Genomic DNA, 20,282 nt, shown 5'->3' with positions numbered 1-20,282 from the left:
TTTTAAAAATATTTTGCATTGATGCCCATGCCTAATATCACTGCCCTCCCTGATGTGATAGACTCTAAGCTAAGCCAATCACTGCTCTCTGAGTCTATCATCATCTAAACAAGCCACCCAGAGTCACTCTGCTGTGACTCAGAGCGAGAGAAGGCTGAGGTCTGCCAGCTATACATGCCCACTGGCTCTGCCCAAGCCGTGTGTTGATTCACAAGGGGTGAGCCACAGGAGTGATGATGCGCCATATAAGGAGTTTCACACCTATCTGTTTGGTGGTCATTATGTCTTATTGCTTTGATATATTTGGAGGTTGCTTTGTGGATTTCCATTCTAATTTCAGTGGCCTAGGGCTGAACAATCTGTGTCTGCATTGATATTATGGTATCAATTACAAGCAATGACCTGTTGGAAATCATTGTTATTTTGACATATTGATGAGATGTCTGTACATGCAGGAGGTCAACTTGACCATTGAAGACTTTTGTATAGCATCACCATTCTCTTTTACATTGTTTAAGGGATGGACAATGAGATCTCAGCAGCTTGGTCAGAAACATTTGCCATTGTACATAATCATTCTGTATAGATCAGCCATCTCATCATTACACAGTACACAAATTAACTACAGGGGTCACAGATCCAGCCCCTAATTCCAAGAGTCTGAGGTAATCAGTGTACCCTCTGCTTTGCTTACATCATGCCTGGAGAAAAAGCCCACCCAAGCTCATAAACAGCAAACTGCATGTACAAAATAATACAGATTCTACACTGACTCCCCAATACATCTGGGGGAGGTTAGGTAAGATCATCAATCAGCATGTGTGGGGCAGAAGCAGAACAGTGCATTTGCTTTACAAGCCTTAAGAATGCATGATGCAGAGATGACATCAAGGGGCCGCTGCAAATCTAGAGGTGTGAAAACTACTCCCCCATGGAGGGGACAACCAAAGTATTAGCAAGACCATCAGTCATGGCCACAGTTCCCCGACACTAATATGTTGCACTGAAACAAGGACAATAGAACCAATCTGAACTACCTCATCCTCTGATTGGGGTAGTGGATCAGTATGTAGTGCTTGAGTACTGTATTCTCACATCCTGCAGCACTGACTTGAATTTCCAAATAGACTTACAGACTGTGGCTCATAAAGCTGCCTTTAAGCAGGAGAAGATGCTCGAATAGAGCTAAAAGTAAATGTAATCCTTGCAGAAGTAGTAATGTGATTGTGTTTACAATATCGATGATCACATCATGGCCTTTTTATCGATGTTGGTGAAATGTAGGCTGCATGTATAGATTGAAAATTCATGGCATAACAAATCCCCAAAGATCAATGACTGTGATCCATCAGTTGTTTTATATACTGTATAACCCTACAGTCACCTCTCTACTTTTATATAGTAAATGTTTCAGCATTGCCCGCCAGGGGCTGGCTGGCAACTTTCAGCCTGGGGGGCAGACGCAAGCAAGTGGCCCAGTTTTTCTACTAGCGAATGCAATGTAAAAATGGGTGTGACAACAATGGTTTCCGTAATGTGTGTGTGGTTTAAATAGCCAATTAAGTATATGATGATAAAATTGTTATGACAAAGAGCTATAAATAAATACCATCTATTGTGTGCGTCTCCTGGGAACTGGGTTGAGCAGCTGCGCCCGGCCCTTTGTTACGCCTTCCCCTAAAGCTCCGTCCCACAGTGTGTTTATCTGACCCAGAGAAAGCGGGGCACAATTCATCAATCACAAAACGGGCAGGGTGCATTTCATATTTAACAAAACAGGCAGGGCGTAGTGCCCTGCTAAAAAGTACCTAGTTTGAACACTAATATACATACAGACACATTAAGTCCACACACACACAGGGGAATTCAATTCAAAGCGATGTTGAATAGCTCCGGGAGGGAGCCCCTTAAGCTAATCAATTCAACACAATGTTTAGTCGGGCAAAAGGATTCCTTCTCGCACCCCCCTGGGGAAGCAAGGAGAAATCCGACAGAACTGCCGGCCGCACGGCTGTTTGCCAGCTTAGCACGGCGCTAACAGCCATGCGGCCGGCACTTAAGTTAGTGAATGCCGGTTCTCACGACTAAACACCCAGGTTAAGTTGTGAGAACCGGCTTTCTCCGACTTAACAGAGCGCTGAATTGAATAGCTCCAAGAGCTCAATCCCAGGGCTATTCAGCATCGCGCTTGATTGAATTCCGACTAGGGATGTGCGCCGGACCATTTTTGCCGGATTTGGATTTGGTTCTAATTCGTCGTCCGGCTTTGGATTTGGATTTGCCAAACTGCGGTGACTGGGTTTGGATTTGGATTTGGATTTTTTTACAAATATTGACAAAAAAAGCTAAAATCACATAAATTGGTCTTTTTTTTCTTCCTAGAGTATTATTAACCTCAATAACATTAATTTCCAGTCAATTTAGACCATATCACAGCTTATAATAATGTTTTCAACATTATTGGCCAAAGATTGCAGTGAGCTGACTGGTTACTAAGCGACAAATCAGCGGCACAACGACACAGACACCACAGTATAAAGCACATCTATGACACATTGCCACACAGCAGTGGCAGAAATGAAAAGTAGTGCACCCACCCAGTGGGGTACAGCCAGCAGAATCACAGTACTTGTTTACATAGTGGGCTACGGCCCAAGGAGTCACAGTGCACAATCTTATTCACATTACACCGCACATAGGGCCTGATTCACATTACACCATAAAGTAGTGTCTCTTATTTATGTTACGACACACAGTAATGACCCTTTTACACAATGCCCACAGTAGTGCCCCTTTTACACAATGCCCACAGTAGCGGTGTCCCTTACACAATGCCCCCAGCAGTGGTGCCCCCTATGCAGTCCCCTTAGTAGTAGGGTCCCCTATGCAGTGCCCCCAGTAGAATGCCCCCCAGTAGTATGCCCATTAGCAGGCCCCCCCAGTAGTATGCCCCCCATTAGCATGCCACCCAGTAGTATGCCCCCCATTAGCAGGCCCCCCCAGCAGTATGCCCCCCATTAGCAGCTCCCCCAGCAGTATGCCCCCCATTAGCAGCCCCCCCAGTAGTATGCCCCCCCAGTAGTAGGCTCCCCCAGTAGTAGCCCCCCTGTAGTATGGCCCCCCTGTAGTATGGCCCCCCCAGTAGTAGTAAGCCCCCCCAGTAGTAGTAAGCCCCCCCAGTAGCAGACCCCCCCCAGTAGTATAGCTCCCCCCAGTAGCAGGCCCCTCAGTAGTATGGACCCCCAGTAGCAGACCCCCCCAGTAGTATGGCCCCCCCAGTAGCAGACCCCCCCAGTAGTATAGCCCCCCCAGTAGCAGGCCCCCCCAGTAGTATGGCCCCCCGCACCCCCAGTAGCAGACCCCCCCAGTAGCAGACCCCCCCCCAGTAGCGCTCCCGGCCCTTGCACAAGTAAAAAAAACCAGAAAAAAACGTACCTGTATCCCCGCTCCCGCGCCGTCCGCTCTGCTGTCACACGCTGAGGAGGGAGCCGGAAGACGGAGCTCATGTGTGAGCTCCAGCCGGCTCCCTCCGTACAGCAGCCAATGAGAGTCTGTGTGACTCTCATTGGCTGCTGTAACAAACACACAGCTGCCGCTGGCGGCTGTGTGTTTGTGTCTGTGTAGGGCAGAGCGCTATCACAGCGCTCTGCCCTACACAATAGGAGCCCTGATGTCGGATTCTCTAGTGAGAATCCGACATCAGGCGGCCGCCGTTCTGCCCCGAACGGGGATCAGAGTCAGGCGGTGAACACCCGAACAGGGTTCGGGTGGACTCGGATCCCCAATGTTCGGAGCGGTTCGGATTCCTCAGAGTTCGAACCGCTCATCTCTAATTCCGACAATGAATATTATAAAGAACGAAAACCCCCTTGCAAAGTTTATGCCACACTGATATCATTTGTATACAAGATTAGATATAGATAGATATTAGATAGATAGATAGATAGAAATGAGATAGATAGATAGATATGATATAGATTGATAGATAGATAGATAGATAGATAGATAGATAGATAGATAAGAGAGATTGAGAGACACATACACTGTATATAAGCTCCACCCTCCACTTGCCTGGTTTCTAAAAGGATAGAAAAGACAGGGAGCACAGGATCTCCTGTACACTGGATCACTCCTCACCTCTGCCCTCTCTATCTCTCTCCTCCCTGGGTGCCATCAAACTTCTAATTTAGCTCCTCTTCACTGACAGACTCTCTGGTAAGACCCGCCCCCTTTTTACACTTTTCAACCTCCAGGGTTCCTGGGAAAGGAAACCTGGCTCCCCATTGGTCGACAGTGGCCATTTCTTTGTAGCTTACTACGGGGCAGCCATTTTTGATTAGCCTCTGCAACTAGTCAGCTCTATCTATCTAGCTGAAGAACCATCTGCGACTGCCTTACAGTACTCCCACAGCCAGGCGGCCGTGGAATAATAGCATTGTACCGGCCTGGGGGGCAGATGGCACCCTGCCCCCCCGGCCCAGTCCGCCACTGTTGCCTGCCTATTATTGCTTTCACCATTTTTGCCAGCATCTCTCAAGCCATGAACAAGTGTATCAAGAGAATATATTGCCAGCATTTACATTCTGCATCAGCAATGATCAAATCCTCCCTGTTACTTGTACACCTCTATGCTATTGTGTAGGGATAAGTAGAAACATTTTTTCACTCTTGACATATGTATGGTTCAAATGCTATGGTTTTTGAGCTGGAGGCATCTAGAAACATGAACATATGCATGTAAATATGTTTTTTTGGAGTCTTTCCCCCTTCAGCATGCGTGTCTACCTCTAAATGAGGTTCACTCTCTTCTGACAGCTACAATGGTTCATTTGTAGCCTCACAATATTTATTTATTTATTATTTATTAACAGTTTCTATATAGCGCAGCATATTCCGTTGCGCTTTACAATTGGAAACATAAATAGAACAAAACTGGGTAATAACACACAGATATATAGGCAGGAAGGCCCTGCTTGCAAGCTTACAATCTATATTATTATATATTTTTTTTAAACTAATCCAAGCTACAGTACATGTTGTTTGTGAACCATTGTTAGCTAGTAAAGATGGTCAACATTGTGATATTGTATTGAACAACTGACTACCTTTAACTTATTATACTGATCACGGTAATAAGATTATAAACTATATATCATGATCATGGGTTGATATTACAAGATTATAATTTATGTATTGTAACCAGTGGCGTAACTAGGGCAGGGTGAGCGGGTGCATGCCCTGGGCGCCACGGTACCGGCCCGCCCGCCCTAGTTAGCCAGTGTAGCGCCGACCGCAGTGAGTGTGGTCAGTGCTACACATTTACACAGGACCGGCACTAGGCTTCCAGCGCCGGTCCTGTGCTGCACACCAGAGCCCGCTCCCTCCCCCTGAGCGCTTGCCCAATAGCGCCAGGAGGCGGGCTCAGGCTGTGCATAACACACGCATCGCCGCCAGCGCTGGCGGCAATGCATGTGTTAAACAGCAGCCAATGAGAGTCATGACTGCTGCAGCACCCACTGCAAGAGCCGGACTTCCGTCCGGCTCCTGCAGTGGGTAATGGGAAAGACGTCATGACGTCTGTCCCATAATGCTGAGCGCGCCAGCCCGGGAGGACTGGCGGGCAGCGCCATGGCGGGAGTGGAGTCGCAGACCGCAGCAGCAGCAGCGTGGATTCGGGTAAGTATATTTTTATATATATATATATTTTTTTTAACCTATCGCCCAATGGGGGAGAGGGGTGGCTACTACTGGGGGGACCTCTACTGGGGGTGGGGGCACAACGGGGGAGGGGTGGCTACTACTGGGGGCACCATTATTGGGAGGACCTCTACTGGGGGGGCTACTACTGGGGGCACTTAATCGGGAGGGGGAACCTCTACTGGGGACTACTACTTGGGGGAGAACTACCACTGGGGGCATTATAAAAGGGGCCTACTACTAGAGGCACTGCACTCGGGGGACCACTACTGGGGGCAATAATAGGAAGAGCCACTACAGGGGGCACTGGATAGGGGGGATCACTACTGGGTGCCTGCATAAGGGGACCACTACTGGGAAAACTGCATGGGGGGGACTACTGCTGGGGGCACTATATAAAGGGCACTGCATAGGGGGGGGGGACTACTACTGGGGGCACCATATAAAGGGCACTGCATAAGAGGATACTGCTACTGGGTGCACTGCATTGTGGGGACTGCTACTGGGGGCACTGCATCAGGGGGAACACTACATGGGGCACTGCATTTGGGGGGGCCACTACTGGGGGTACTGAGTAAAGGGAACTAATTGGGGGCTGTATAAGGGGGACCACTACTGGGGATACTGTATAAGGGGCACCACTATGGGCCTGCATAAGAGGGACCACAACTGCATACTGGGGGTACTGTATAAGGGGTACTACTCGGGTTAAGGTACATATGGATAGGAATGTTCACTGTGAAAATAAAGGTGTGTGTCATGTTGACACGCCCCATTTTTAAGTGACCATGCCCATTTTTTGCCGCACATCAGGGGGGGTTCCTTTTCAAATTTGCCCTGGGCTCCAAATACCCTAGTTACGCCACTGATTGTAACATGATGTTATGATATGATTTTATTATTTTAGATTTTATGGAACTATATAGGAGGGAGGTGGAACGTACAGACATGCCATGAGATAAAGATTAAATGAAAAGATAAGGAGACATCATGATAGGAAAAAAAAATGGAATGATTGGAGGGGAGATGAAATAATGTGATCATAGGTGGACGGCACAAAGGAGAGAGACAACAGGAAGGATAGAGCATACCAGGGAGAGAAGGATTTTGAAACAATAAGAAAGGTTGACAGGCAAGGGAGTGAATGTGGGTAAGTCCAGTGCTGTCACAAGAAAAATTAACTTGACTTTCTGTTCTAATGGTTGCCTAGACCTTAATAAAGAGGAGCTAAGGTACAGTCCGGTGCATAAATATTGGGACATTGACAGAATTTTCATATTTTGGCCTCTATGCACCACCACAATGGCTTTGAAATGAAACAAACAAGATATGTTTTAACTGCAGACTTTCAGATTTAATTTGAGGGTAACTACATCCAAATCAGGTGAACGGTGTAGAAATTACAACGGTTTCTATATGTGCCTCCCACTTTTTAAGGGGCCAAAAGTAATGGGACTATCAACTCAAAAGCTATTTCATGGACAGGTGTGGGCTTTACCCTCGTTATTTCATTTTCAATTAAGCAGGTAAAAGGTTTGGAGTTGATTCTAGGTGTGACATTTGTATTTGGAATCAGTTGCTGTCGACTCTCAATATGAGATCCAAAGAGCTGTCATATCAGTGAAGCAAGCCATCATTAGGCTGAAAAATCAAAACAAACCCATCAGAGAGATAGCAAAAACATTAGATGTGGCCAAATCAACTGTTTGGAACATTCTTAATAAGAAAGAATGCACCGGAGAGCTCAGCAACACCAAAAGACCCGGAAGACCACGGAAAACAACTTGGTGGATGACAGAAGAATTATTTCCCTGGTGAAGAAAAACCCCTTCACAACAGTTGGCCAAATCAAGAACACTCTCCAGGAGATAGGTGTATATGTGTCAAAGTGAACAATCAAGAGAAGACTTCACAAGATGTAAACCATTGGTGAGCCACAAAAACAGGAAGACCAGATTAGAATTTGCCAAACAACATCTAAAAAAGCCATTACAGTTCTGGAACAACATCCTATGGACAGATGAGAAAAAGATCAACTTGTACCAGAGTGATGGGAAGAGAAGAGTATGGAGAAGGAAAGGAACTGCTGATGATCCAAAACATACCACCTCATCAGTGAAGCATGGTGGTGGTAGTGTCATGGCATGGGAATGTATGGCTGCCAATGGAACTGGTTCCCTTGTATTTATTGATGATGTGACTGCTGACAAAAGCAGCAGAATGAATTCTGAAGTGTTTCGGGCAATATTATATGCTCATGTTCAGTCAAATGCTTCAGAACTCATTGGACGGCGCTTCACAGTGCAGATGGACAATGACCTGAAGCATACTGCAAAAGCAACCAAAGAGTTTTTTAAGGCTAAAAAGTGGAATGTTATGCAATGGCCAAGTCAATCCCCTGACCTGAATCTGATTGAGCATGCATTTCACTTGATGAAGACAAAACTAAAGGGAAAATGCCCCAAGAACAAGCAGGAACTGAAGACATTTGCAGTAGAGGCCTTTCAGAGCATCACCAGGGATGAAACTCAGCGTCTGGTGATGTCTATGCATTCTAGACTTCAGGCTATAATTGCCTGCAAAGGATTTGCAACAAAGTATTAAAAAGTGAAAGTTAGATTTAGGATTGTTTAGTTTGTCCCATTACTTTTGGCCCCTTAAAGAGTGGGAGGCACATATAGAAATCGTTGTAATTCCTACACCGTTCACCTGATTTGGATGTAATTACCCTCAAATTAAATCTGAAAGTCTGCAGTTAATGCACATCTTGTTTATTTCATTTCAAAGCCATTGTGGTGGTGAATAGAGGCCAAAATATGAAAATTCTGTCAATGTCCCAATATTTATGCACCTGACTGTATATATACCCTTTAGAGCAGTAGCTAGGCAGGATTTACATTTGATGGCAGGGATACATATTATATATATAATCCAAAAATCCGGAACTCCCTAATATCAAAAATAGCCTTACCCCATTCCCAGCATCAGTATGTCAAAGTAGAAATGCTATAATAGAAGAGCAGAGTGTATGCGGCACTCAGAGACTTCAATAAGACACATGACACAAGTCTTCCTGTGGTCAACATTTCAATGGCTATGCATTTTCGTTAGGATCAAAATACATAGCCATTGACATGTTGACCACTGGATGACATCGTCGGCGCGACCCATTAGGCGTTCTATGGCCAGACCCGGATGCTATGGCTGTACACTTGGTGTAGTGCTGGGAATAAGTAAGTAGTTTTGTATTACCATTTTTGTATCTTGAAAATGATGCATTAAAGCATTGAAACGTTGATGTATTAATCCTGCCTGTTGCCGCCTTTATACAGTAGTGCTGCCATTATTGTGAATATATTTGGAAAGTTGCTGGCTTTCCATGGAGGGCATCAGGACTGGTTGCTGCATACATGGCAGTCTGTATGTATTATTGAGAGTGCTTTTTGCTGGACCAAGCGTTCTCTGGAAACGGGCACCCATTAGTGTTTTTTTGTTACCTTTACTGCACCTTTCATTTTCTTGATGATGGCAGAAGGAGGCATGGATACTATGGATGATATGTATGATGCTATTAATATGGCTTTGCAAACCCAAGGGCAGATTTTATCATTCTCAGAGTCTGAAGCTGAGTCAATTTTGTTTAAAGGGCCATTTAATGAGACAGGCACCAAATCTACAGAACAGCTTTACAGAGATTTATTAAAGTTAAAACAAAATGAGTTGGACTACATTTATCATGGGGTTACCCTTAGTGACTACGATAAAGAAAAACTCATTCCACATGGGTTTCGCGTCCGTAATTCGTATTTGTCCTACTATTAGTCACCACATTGCATCATTCTGTAAGAAATGAATATCTGTCCTAAACAAATGTAGTTATCACTTAATGCTCCTTGTAATTGAGGAAGCTACAAGTGAATTAAACTCCATAACGGAGAAAATTACTGCATTTGAAACTGAGCATAAGGACAGATTATCATCAGACCCACAGATTGATTGGTTCGAGAAATTGAATACACAACTTGCTACCTATAAAAGGGACTTGATTCAATTTAAAAAACTTAAATTGGCTAAAGTTGTTAGTGATTAAGAACAGAACAGAGTATATAGGTGGATTAGTGGTGGCCAGCGGGATCAAGAAAGACCACAATGCAGAGGCTTCAGTAGATTTCATTATGATTCTGATTTGACACATGACGCCAACACCACCAGTGACTCTGATAATTGTGATAACATCTGTGGTGTCCCTTCTCATGTCCATTTAGGGGTGCGTACCCGAAGATGAATCGCCGAACAAGGAGACGCTTCACGCGGCGTGGACCACAATGGTAAAGGAAGGAGATGGCCAGGAAGACCTCCAATATCAAAGAAATGATAATGTTTAATCTATCGAAGAGACACCTTACAAAGTCTGAGTTAAAGGTACTTTCTAAAGGTCTATCTTATGTGCCTAAAATCCCTTTTAATGGCATGAGCTGGGAGATTGAGAAATACAAGTTGAATAGACAACTGAAGCTACATGAGAGGTTTAGGGACACAAAGGCTAAACCTATTGTTTGTAAGACCACTGATGTCCCTCCATCAGTGTCAAAATTTACTTCTAAATCTGTATATGATCCCATGTCTAATAATCATTCAATTAAGACTTTTCTTAATATGGTGGATATCGATGTTAATAATATCCATAAGTCTGTTTCCAGGGGTTATAACAATTTGTCCAGTGATGAATTTCAGGCATTGAGGTCATTGTCATCGTATACTGATATTGTAATATGACCTGCTGATAAAGGTGGGTCGATTGTTTTACAAGATCTGGTAGACTACAAAACACAACTCAGTGATACTGCTGTATATACCCCCCTTGATGGTAATCCTACCCAATGGGTTAAGAAGAATTACAGGAATGTTTGGATGGTGCAGTTATGGAAGGTATTATACCTTAGGAGTTGTGCAATGCACTGATACTCTGCCATCCAATCACTTCTGTATTGTATACACTCCCTAAGATCAATAACAGGTTGGAAATCCCCCCCAGATGTCCAATTATTTCAGCACGGGGGTCCTTGTTCCAGCCCACTTCTGTGTTTCTGGACACATTTCTGCAACCGTGTGTGATGGGTCACCCCGAGTATTTAAAAGATATTACATCTTTTTTGAATAAGTTATTGAATCTTGGGAAAATTCCTCACAACAGGTTTTTATGTAGTGTGGATGCGTCTAACCTGTACACTATTATTCCAAATTCTGATGGCATTGATGCTGTATGTAACCTGAACCTGTATGTAAACAAGAACTGGACACCATTTTATTTGAAGCCACCTCTAAATTGGATAAGTACAGAAACCAACAAACAACTGATGACAGACAAACTTGTTGTTCCTTTGATATACACACTACCGAATATTCATAATTATTTACAGTCCCCACTGGGCCATCCAATTATATCAGTCAGGGGTTCACTCTAATAGGGGTATTCAATATGAAACGTTAACCTTCCCAGCGAGGTTTTCGCCACACATCGGAGGTTTTGCCAGCAAAAAAATATCGCGCGCGCTCCCGCTTATCCCCATTCTCAATTTGAAATCGTCGAAAACGGGACCCAGAGATACTTGAATCGGCGAAAAAAACCTTGAACTTTCAGGAATTAATTGTAGGAGCCCCCTAAAGATGTCCAGACCTCGGGGATCACTATGGGTACCCCCGTTTTTGCCTGCAGAAGAAAGTCAGGGTTTTAAATAGCCGCGGCAGGTGTTTTTTTTCCCGACATTGAAGAAGTGATGCAGAAGAGCACTTAGGTTTTTTTTCGTTTTTTTAAGTGGTCTCATCAAATTTGGGGTACATGAAAATGGGTACTAGCATATTCTTAAGTCCTTAAAGGTAATTTTTAAAAATTCTGCAAAAATGCACCTGCCGCTACTTTGTGCAATGAAAAAAAACACCCGCCCCATACTTGGGGACCCCACCAGAAATAATTTTGTTACTTTGTTTTTTTTTTTACCTCATTTTTTTTTTAAACCCAAATTTTTTTTTTATTTTTTTAAGGATGTCCCGATTTTTTTTAAGACATTTTTTTTTTTACATTTCCTTTTAAGGGGACATTCCCAAAACTACAGGCTATTTTTTATAAGCCTACACTCCCAAACCCCTATTCTGCATTTTTTTTTCACTTGCTATAGTGCTTAGAAAAATTATCCCTGTTTTTTAAAAAATTACCCTTGACCCCATTTAAGGGAAAAAACGGGAATTTTCGGGAATTATGCCTGGGACCCCCCTAAAGATGTCCAGACATGGGGGATCACTATGGGTAACCCCATTTTTGCCTGCAAAAGAAAGTCGGGTTTTTAAATAGCTTTGCAAGGTGTTTTTTCCTGCTGCGGCTATTAGAAAGCCCGACTTCCTTCAGGAGTTAAAAATGGGGGTACCCATAGTGATCCCCCATGTCTAGACATCTTTAGGGGGGTCCCTAGAATATTTCCCGAAAATTCCCATTTTAGTTAACCAGTAAAAAAAAATTAGTAAAAAATTACAAAAAAAATGACATAAGTCCCGTCCCCCCCCCCCGAAAGCCAAACCAGCCCCAGGCTTGCCAGCCAGTGGTGGTTTCTAAAATTACGGGGAATAAAATGTGTAGGTTTCCACCGTATTTTAGAAACCAACACCAGGCTGCAGGGACTAGTGCTGGTTTTAAATATAGGGGGCAAAAATGACGTGGGGTACCCCCTACATTTAAGACCAGCACCAGACCCAACTGACCCAATCACCGGGGCTCCAGGTCCACAGCATTACAGTGCAGGGTCAGCGCAAGCCGGTGATCTCGGGGGAGTCGGGGACCCCCAAAAAGGGTCCCCCCTCTCCTGAGCACCACAGGCTTACGCTGAAGCCTGGGGCTCAACCCCATACCCCTGGAGCGGTGGGTATGGGGGTAATAGGGGGGCCAAGTAATGTAACACTATTGTACTTTACAGTGGAACTACAAGTGCCAGCATGCCTGCCATTTTGCACTTGTGGAACTACAAGTTCCAGCAGACATGCGGCACCAGTAATTTCACTGTAAAATAAATAGTTAAAAAAAGACAAAACACACACACCGTGCCCAGTATAAGTTTATTACATACACCTACCCATTCACACATACTTACCTATACCAGAAGTTTCTGTCCCCTTCTCCAGTAGAGATCCTTAAAACTTGGCCCTGTAAGGAAGATTTCATACTCACCTACATCCAGCGCCGGTCTCCGCAGTAATCCATGGGAATTAAAAAAAAAAAACGCATTTAGCCGATCCACGCAAGACACAGATCTGTCTGTATGTGTTGTCACACATATAGATAGCTCCCGAATGGCCGCTGCTGGCACTTCACGGGGCATTGCAGTCCCGTAAGCCAATCAGCGGCAGCACTCACTGTAGAGCGCCCGCTGATTGGCTCCGGCAACTGACAGTTCCCACGTGGTGTGACTCGCCCACGTGGGAACTGTCAGTAGCCGGAGCCTATCAGCGGCCGCGCTACAGTCAGCACGGCTGCTGATTGGCTCTCAGGACTGCAAGCTCCGTTGATGTGCCGTCAGCTGGCATTCGGGAGTTATGAGTATGCGTGGGAACACGCATATTCATAGCTCATTCGGGGTTCGGGTAAGGCGTTTTTTGTTTTGCCAAGTACGTGGATTACTGCAGAGACCAGCGCCAGGATATAGGTGAGTATATGTGTGAATGGGTAGGTGTGTGTAATAAACTTATACTGGGCACGGTGTGTGTGTTTTGTCTTTTTTTAACTATTTATTTTACAGTGAAATTACAGGTGCCGCATGTCAGGCAGGCATGCTGGCACTTGTAGTTCCACTGTAAAGTACAATAGTGTTACATTATTTGGCCCCCCTATTACCCCGATACCCATCGCTCCAGGGGTATGGGGATGAGCCCCAGGCTTAAGCGTAAGCCTGTGGTGCTCGGGAGAGGGGGAACCCTTTTTTTGGTGGTCCCCAACTCCCTCGAGATCACCGGCTTGCGCTGACCGACTTGGGGTGTAATGCTGTGGACCTGGAGCCCCGGTGATTGGGTCTCCGGGCTGTGGCATTACAGCCCGGTCGGTAGGGTCTGGTGCTGGTCTTAAATATAGGGGGTACCCCACGTTGTTTTTGCCCCCTATATTTAAAACCAGCACTAGTCCCAGTATGAAATCTTCCTTACAGGGCCAAGTTTTAAGAATCTCTACTGGAGAAGGGGACAGAAACTTCTGGTATAGGTACTGGGCACGGTGTGTATGTTTTGTCTTTTTTTAACTATTTATTTTACAGTGAAATTACAGGTGCTGCATGTCTGCTGTGACGTGTAGTTCCACAAGTGCAAAATGGCAGGCATGCTGGCACTTGTAGTTCCACTGTAAAGTACAATAGTGTTACATTATTTGGCCCCCCTATTACCCCCATACCCATCACTCCAGGGGTATGGGGATGAGCCCCAGGCTTAAGCATAAGCCTGTGGTGCTTGGGAGAGGGGGAACCCTTTTTTTGGGGGTCCCCAACTCCCTCGAGATCACCGGCTTGCGCTGACCGACTTGGGGTGTAATGCTGTGGACCTGGAGCCCCGGTGATTGGGTCTCTGGGCTGTGGCATTACACCCCGGTCAGTTGGGTCTGGTGCTGGTCTTAAATATAGGGGGTACCCCACGTTGTTTTTGCCCCCTATATTTAAAACCAGCACTAGTCCCTGCAGCCTGGTGTTGGTTTCTAAAATACGGTGGAACCCTACACATTTTGTTCCCCGTAATTTTAGAAACCACCACTGGCTGGCAAGCCTGGGGCTGGTTTGGCTTTCGGGGGGGACCTTATGTAATTTTTTTTCTACATTTTTACAAATTTTTTTTACAGGTTAACAAAAACGGGAATTTTCAGGAAATATTCTAGGAACCCCCCTAATGATGTCTAGACATGGGGGATCACTATGGGTACCCCCATTTTTAACTCCTGAAGGAAGTCGGGGTTTCTAATAGCCGCAGCAAGTGCATAAATGCGACTTTGAAGAAAGTGGTGCAGAAGAGCATTTAGAATTTTTTTGGGGAAAAATAACTATGCCCAGCAAATTTGGGGTACTTGAAAATGGGGGTCCGCATGTTTTAAAGTTGCTAAAGAGACTTGAAAAAATTGTGAAAAACCCACTTGCGCAAGGAGCTGCAATGAAAAAAATACCTGGGGCATACTTGGGGACCCCCCCAGAGTCAAGTTAGCTATTTTTTAACTTTGTTCCCCAACATTTTTTGGGGGGGCCCCCAAATTCAAAGTGCTTTTTTTGGGGTGTCCCGATTTTTTTTTTTTACACAGATCGTTTCAAGGGGTCATTCTGAAGGGTGCAGGCTATTTTTTTTAAGCCTGCACCCCTAAACTCCAATTCTGCACTTTATTCAGTGGTGAAAAGTTATCCCAGTTTTTTTTCAAAGACTTTTCGAACCTGCAAAAAGTCTTTGAAATTGAATACAGTGTAAAAGCAAAACCTGCATTAATGACGTCATAGGTGCGAAAACATCGCAAAAACTGAGTTTTCGCTCCCATATTGAATACCCCTATAAAACTCTATCTCTAAGTACCTGGATTACTATGCACAGTCTTTTATTATGAAAACTCACATTTCTTAAAGACACATTATTTTTTAGACAAACTTTGGAAGTTACAGCAATTACCCAACATTAATGATGTGCACAATTGATGTGCTATCTTGGTATACCTGTATACCACATACACAAGGTCTTGAATACATGGAGTGATTCCTTTGTTCCCATGAAGTCCCAGACATTCAGTTTTATATTCAGTTATTGGAAAACACCTTAAGTAGGAATTATTTATTATTTGATGAATCATTCTTTCTGCAGTGAAAGGGGTGTGCAATGGGTTCCCATGTGGCACTGGCTTTCGCTAATGCATACATGTTTTCTGTGGAAAAAAAACTTTGTTTTGGATAATCAAGATTTCAACCTACATTTATTATTTTTTTACCAGGTTTATAGACGGCATTTTTGTTCTATGGGCTTGGACAGAACTGGAGTTTGCCAACATCATGGGCAAAATCAATACGTTACATGACCACATCAAATTCATGTTTGAATGCAGCCATGAAACAGAACACTTCTTGGATGTGAACATTAAATAGACAGGCACCACATTCAACACCTCTATCTACAATACACCTACTGATTGCAACATGTTCCTCCATGCTCAAAGTCATCATCCAGCATCTTTAAGAAAAAGATTTCTATATTCTCAATTTCTCAGTGTCAAAAGTATCACCAGTGATGCTGCCACAGCCGAAGCAGACATAGACAAAATGATGGTGACATTTCAAAACAGAGGTTACAATTGGAATGATTTGGTAGTCGCCAAGTCCAAAGCTTTGTCTTGTTCACCCACATCTAATAAAAAATCTGAACATTGACAGAACAAGGAATGTTCAATGCTGTTCATTAATCACTATAGCACTGCAAGTAATTTACTAAATTCTACTGCCAAAAAATTATGGCGATCATTAATACTGACTCCAGCCTTAAACCATAAAAAAATGTCAAGATAATGATAGGGTGCAAAAGGGAAAAAATTTGAAAAACTGGCTTCTGCATAATGTTGTTTCCTCCTCTAAGCTGGATTTGGAAACACACTTCTTTGTTAAAAAGCTAGGGTGCTTCAAATGCACTGGCTGTAACACTTGTAGGCACTTAGAGACCGAACCTGATGTTGTGCATCCGCACTCAGGAAAACATATTGCCATAAAACATGTTTTAAGTTGTACGAGCAAATTCATCATATACATCATCCGTTGCCCGTGCGGCCTAGCATACATTGGAAAAAACTCCTGTACAGTACAGTACAACTTTGTCTTATAAAATCATAGACCATGTACCAACATCTAAGAGAGAAGGCGACAGAGAAAAACAATTACTCCAGCTTGAGACACGTTAGATACACAGAACGAACACTGTAGCTTCATTTGGACTTAAAGAATACTTATTATTTGCTTGATGTTTGTAGTTATATGAGTGTTTTGAAACATTTTTTGGATTCTTTTTTTAAGTTTTGCCGACTATTTACGCAATTGCCTTTTCAGGTTATCAATAGTTGGCCTTTGTTTTTCTTGTGTTTCTTTTGTTTTCTTCTTATTTCTTATTTTTTGGGGGGTTTTTTATATTTTTTTTCCTGCATTAAGTAATTTTTGAGGTCCCTATTTTCCTATAATCAGCACTGGGCTAAACCAGCCGGGGGAATTACACTATAGAAGGGAGACAAACAGCATGGGGTCCCTCTGCTTTGATGTAAAACCAGCCCCTAACTGACCAGCCCAAGGCTGGCAATCCTTGGAAAGTGGGTACCCCAAAAATAAAATGGGGCTCCCTCTCCTGAATCAACCAGCCCTGGGCTATTCCCAGTACCCCTGGTGGTAATGGGTGCAGAGTTAATCTGTAAAAGATAGAAGTATTATTGTTATTTGCAGTGGGACTAAAGGTCCCAGCTATCCTGCCTTGGCATGCAACCAGTTGGAGTACCACAAGGGCCAGCAGGCCCAGACAGTAAGTGGCCATTGGCATTTTTACCTCCACTGCAAAGAAAATATAAAAAAGACAGTATACACCGAATGATTTAACCCATTATTACACACTCACATTACATACTTAAAATCTCCCTGAAGGTGATCGGTCCCTCCCTGCCTTTTCCAAAACCTTGGAATTCTGTCTGCCAAGTCCAAGGTCTTCTAAAAACAAAAAATTGTGATCTCCCAAGTCCATGGACATGCTTTACTATATACAATACAGCAAACTGAATGACAGTTCCCACATGTTTTCCTGCACTATAAGCCTGATTGGCTAAGAATCAGACTGCTCTCCATCAGTGGGTGGTTTCTATGACAGGGCACACTGATTGGCTGAGAGTGATCTGACTCTTAGTCTATGAGGTCTAAATTGTAGAAAATCACTTGCGACCTGTCATTTGGTTTGCTATACTATATACAGTATAAAATGTCAGTGGGTTCAGAAGATCAAATTTTTTTTGTTTGTTTTTGTTTAAGAAGACCAGGGATAGTTGATCCTTTTTCGAAGATTACCAGCCCTGGGCAGACCAGTTTGGGGATGGTTTTATATTATGACAGGAGGACCCCAAGATGTGTGTCTCCCTTTCAATTTTTTTGTTATTTATTATTATTAATCTATTACTATATTTGTAATCTATTACTGTATTTGTGATGTATTTGCTATCTTTGAAGTATGTTTTTATATTGAAATACAGTCATTTTACTAATTACCATAGCTGCACAGCCATTCTATTTATCTACTTACACATACTATGCATAATTTGCAAGAAGATCTTTGAGAACATCCTGATTTGTCACAAATTTATTACGTTAGGGACTTGTCCTTTAACAATTCCCAGATAGCTGTTCCACCATACATAATACCAATAACAAAGGTGAAAATAATTAAAATATAAATGTTAGTTTTGGCTGCCTGAAGATTTCTCCACACTGCCTGGCAACATTATTTCGAAATCATTAATTAGCATTTAACATGTTATGACATTTACAGTATCTTGAAATTAAAAAAATACACAACAGGAAAACAGAAGCCACATAACAAGTATATCTAACTAAATAAGTGTAAGAAACAAAAAAACAGTGCAAAGTAAACACAAAAACACAGTACTGTACATCTAAGCTTTCCAGATATAGTACGAGTCTGCTTTCACAACTGACAAACTACAGTAGAAACAGTCTCTGTAATCGGTAGCAATGCAAAAATGTAAATAAATAAATAAATAGTAAAACTGGGTTGTTTCCAACTCACAATTATAATGAATGTAAAACCGGGTCAGGAAGTGAGTTTCATGCTGTGCTTAGGGCAGGCAGCTGATTAATGAAAGGAGTATTCCAAGTGAGCTAGAGACAGGAAGAGGCAGCTGGAGAAGGGGGGATGAGGGCTGGGTCCTCATATGTGTAATTTAACTTTATTTATTTTTACATTTACAGCATTATTAGCTGGAATGAAAGTTCTCCACACATCAAGTGTATGTAATATTTTTTCATAACATCAGAATAAATCTTATAGTAATGAACTGATAGGAAAATATAACAGCATTCTACTGTACCTCACTACATTACCTGGGACCGGCAACATGTGCTAGGTTTACACAGTATATCCCATGTCTGTTTAGACTTTTTGATTCTCATATTTATTGATTGAAACCATAAAACCACAATTTTTTCATGCAAAATACATTCATCTTTATCAGTATTGTAACTATATAGTACCAATGTTCTTTTCAATAGTTTTTTATTCTTTCCAGTACAAACCACTTTACTTCATAGTAATAAATTCTTGATGCATACTACTTAGAGAAAACAGAAATAAAATTTAAATGAAAATTGACAGTAAATAGTGTACAAATAGATCTTATTTACTGGTTATTAGTTACAACACCGACCATTTATTTACATAAAACCAGGGCTGGATTAAGGTCTGTGGGGGCCCCTGGGCAACAAACTTGTGGGGGCCCCTATATACCACCGCTTCTTGTCACCCTAGGAATTTTTTTCTTTCTAATCACCTTAATGCCCCCAGTAGTAATGTCCCTCTTGCAATGCCCACTGTAGAAGTGCCCCTTATGCAATGTCCCCAGTAATTGTCCCCCCTATGCAGTGCCCCTTATATAATGCCCCCAGTAGTTGTCCCCCAATATAGTGCCCCCAGTACTGGTCCCCACTATGCATTGCCCCCAGTAGTTGTCCCTCCTATGTATTGCCCCAGTAGTAGTCCCCCTTATGCATTGCCCTCAGTAGTAGTCCCCATCTATGCATTGCACTCAGCAGTAGTCCCCCCATGCATTGCCCAAGTAGTAGTCCCCCCTATACAGTGCCCCCAGTAGTAGTCCCCCTATGCAGTGCCCCTTTTATAGTATCCCAAGTAGTTTTCCCCCTATGCATTGCCCCCAGGAGTAGTCCCCCTATGCATTGCCCTTAGTAGTAGTCCCCCCCTATGCATTGCCCCCAGTAGTAGTCCCCTCCCTATTAAGTGCCCCCAGTAGTAGTGCCCCCCTATACTGTGCCCCCAGTAGTAGTCCTCCCTATGCAGTGTCCTTTATATAGTGCCCCACAGAAGTATTCCCCCCCTATATATTTCCCCCAGTAGTAGTCCCCCCCATGCATTGTCCCCAGTAGTAGTCCCCCCTATGCATTGTCCCCAGTAGTAGTCCCCTCCCTATTAAGTTACCCCAGTAGTAGTTCCCCCTTATACAGTGCCCCCAGTAGTAGGCTCCCCTATGCAGTGTCCTTTATATAGTGCCCCCAGTAGTATTCCCTCCTATGCATTGCCACCAGTAATAGTCCCCCCTATACAGTTCCCCCAAAAGTAGTCCCCCCATGCTCTGCCCACAGTAGTAGTCCCCCCTTAGACAGTGCCCCAGTAGTAGCCCCCCCATGCCCTGCCCCCAGTAGTAGTCCCCTCCTATACATTGCCCCTAGTAGCACCTCCATGAAGTGACCCCCCTATACAGTGACCCTGTGGGGGAGCCGGAAGGCGGAGCTCATGAGTGAGCTCCAGCCGGCTCCCTCTGTTGACAC

The 20,282-nt window shown here is 43.6% G+C and overlaps 1 protein-coding gene across 1 annotated transcript in view; it reads right to left on the bottom strand.

The window, feature by feature from the left end:
• The window catches only part of LOC148539251 (interleukin-5 receptor subunit alpha-like), a 175,928-nt gene extending 157,355 nt beyond the window's left edge, over positions 1 to 18,573 (bottom strand). Inside the window, exon 1 of the mRNA XM_088451520.1 lies at positions 18,511 to 18,573. The gene's annotated coding sequence lies outside the window, so the exon portion shown is untranslated. The remainder of the gene's footprint in view (positions 1 to 18,510) is intronic.
• Positions 18,574 to 20,282: the final 1,709 nt, after the last annotated feature.

Source organism: Taudactylus pleione, unplaced genomic scaffold (assembly GCF_031769625.1).
Source record: "Taudactylus pleione unplaced genomic scaffold, aTauple2 ptg000026l, whole genome shotgun sequence".
In the NCBI taxonomy this organism is placed as follows: domain Eukaryota; kingdom Metazoa; phylum Chordata; class Amphibia; order Anura; family Myobatrachidae; genus Taudactylus; species Taudactylus pleione.
This window is presented reverse-complemented; position numbering and strand designations above follow the sequence as displayed.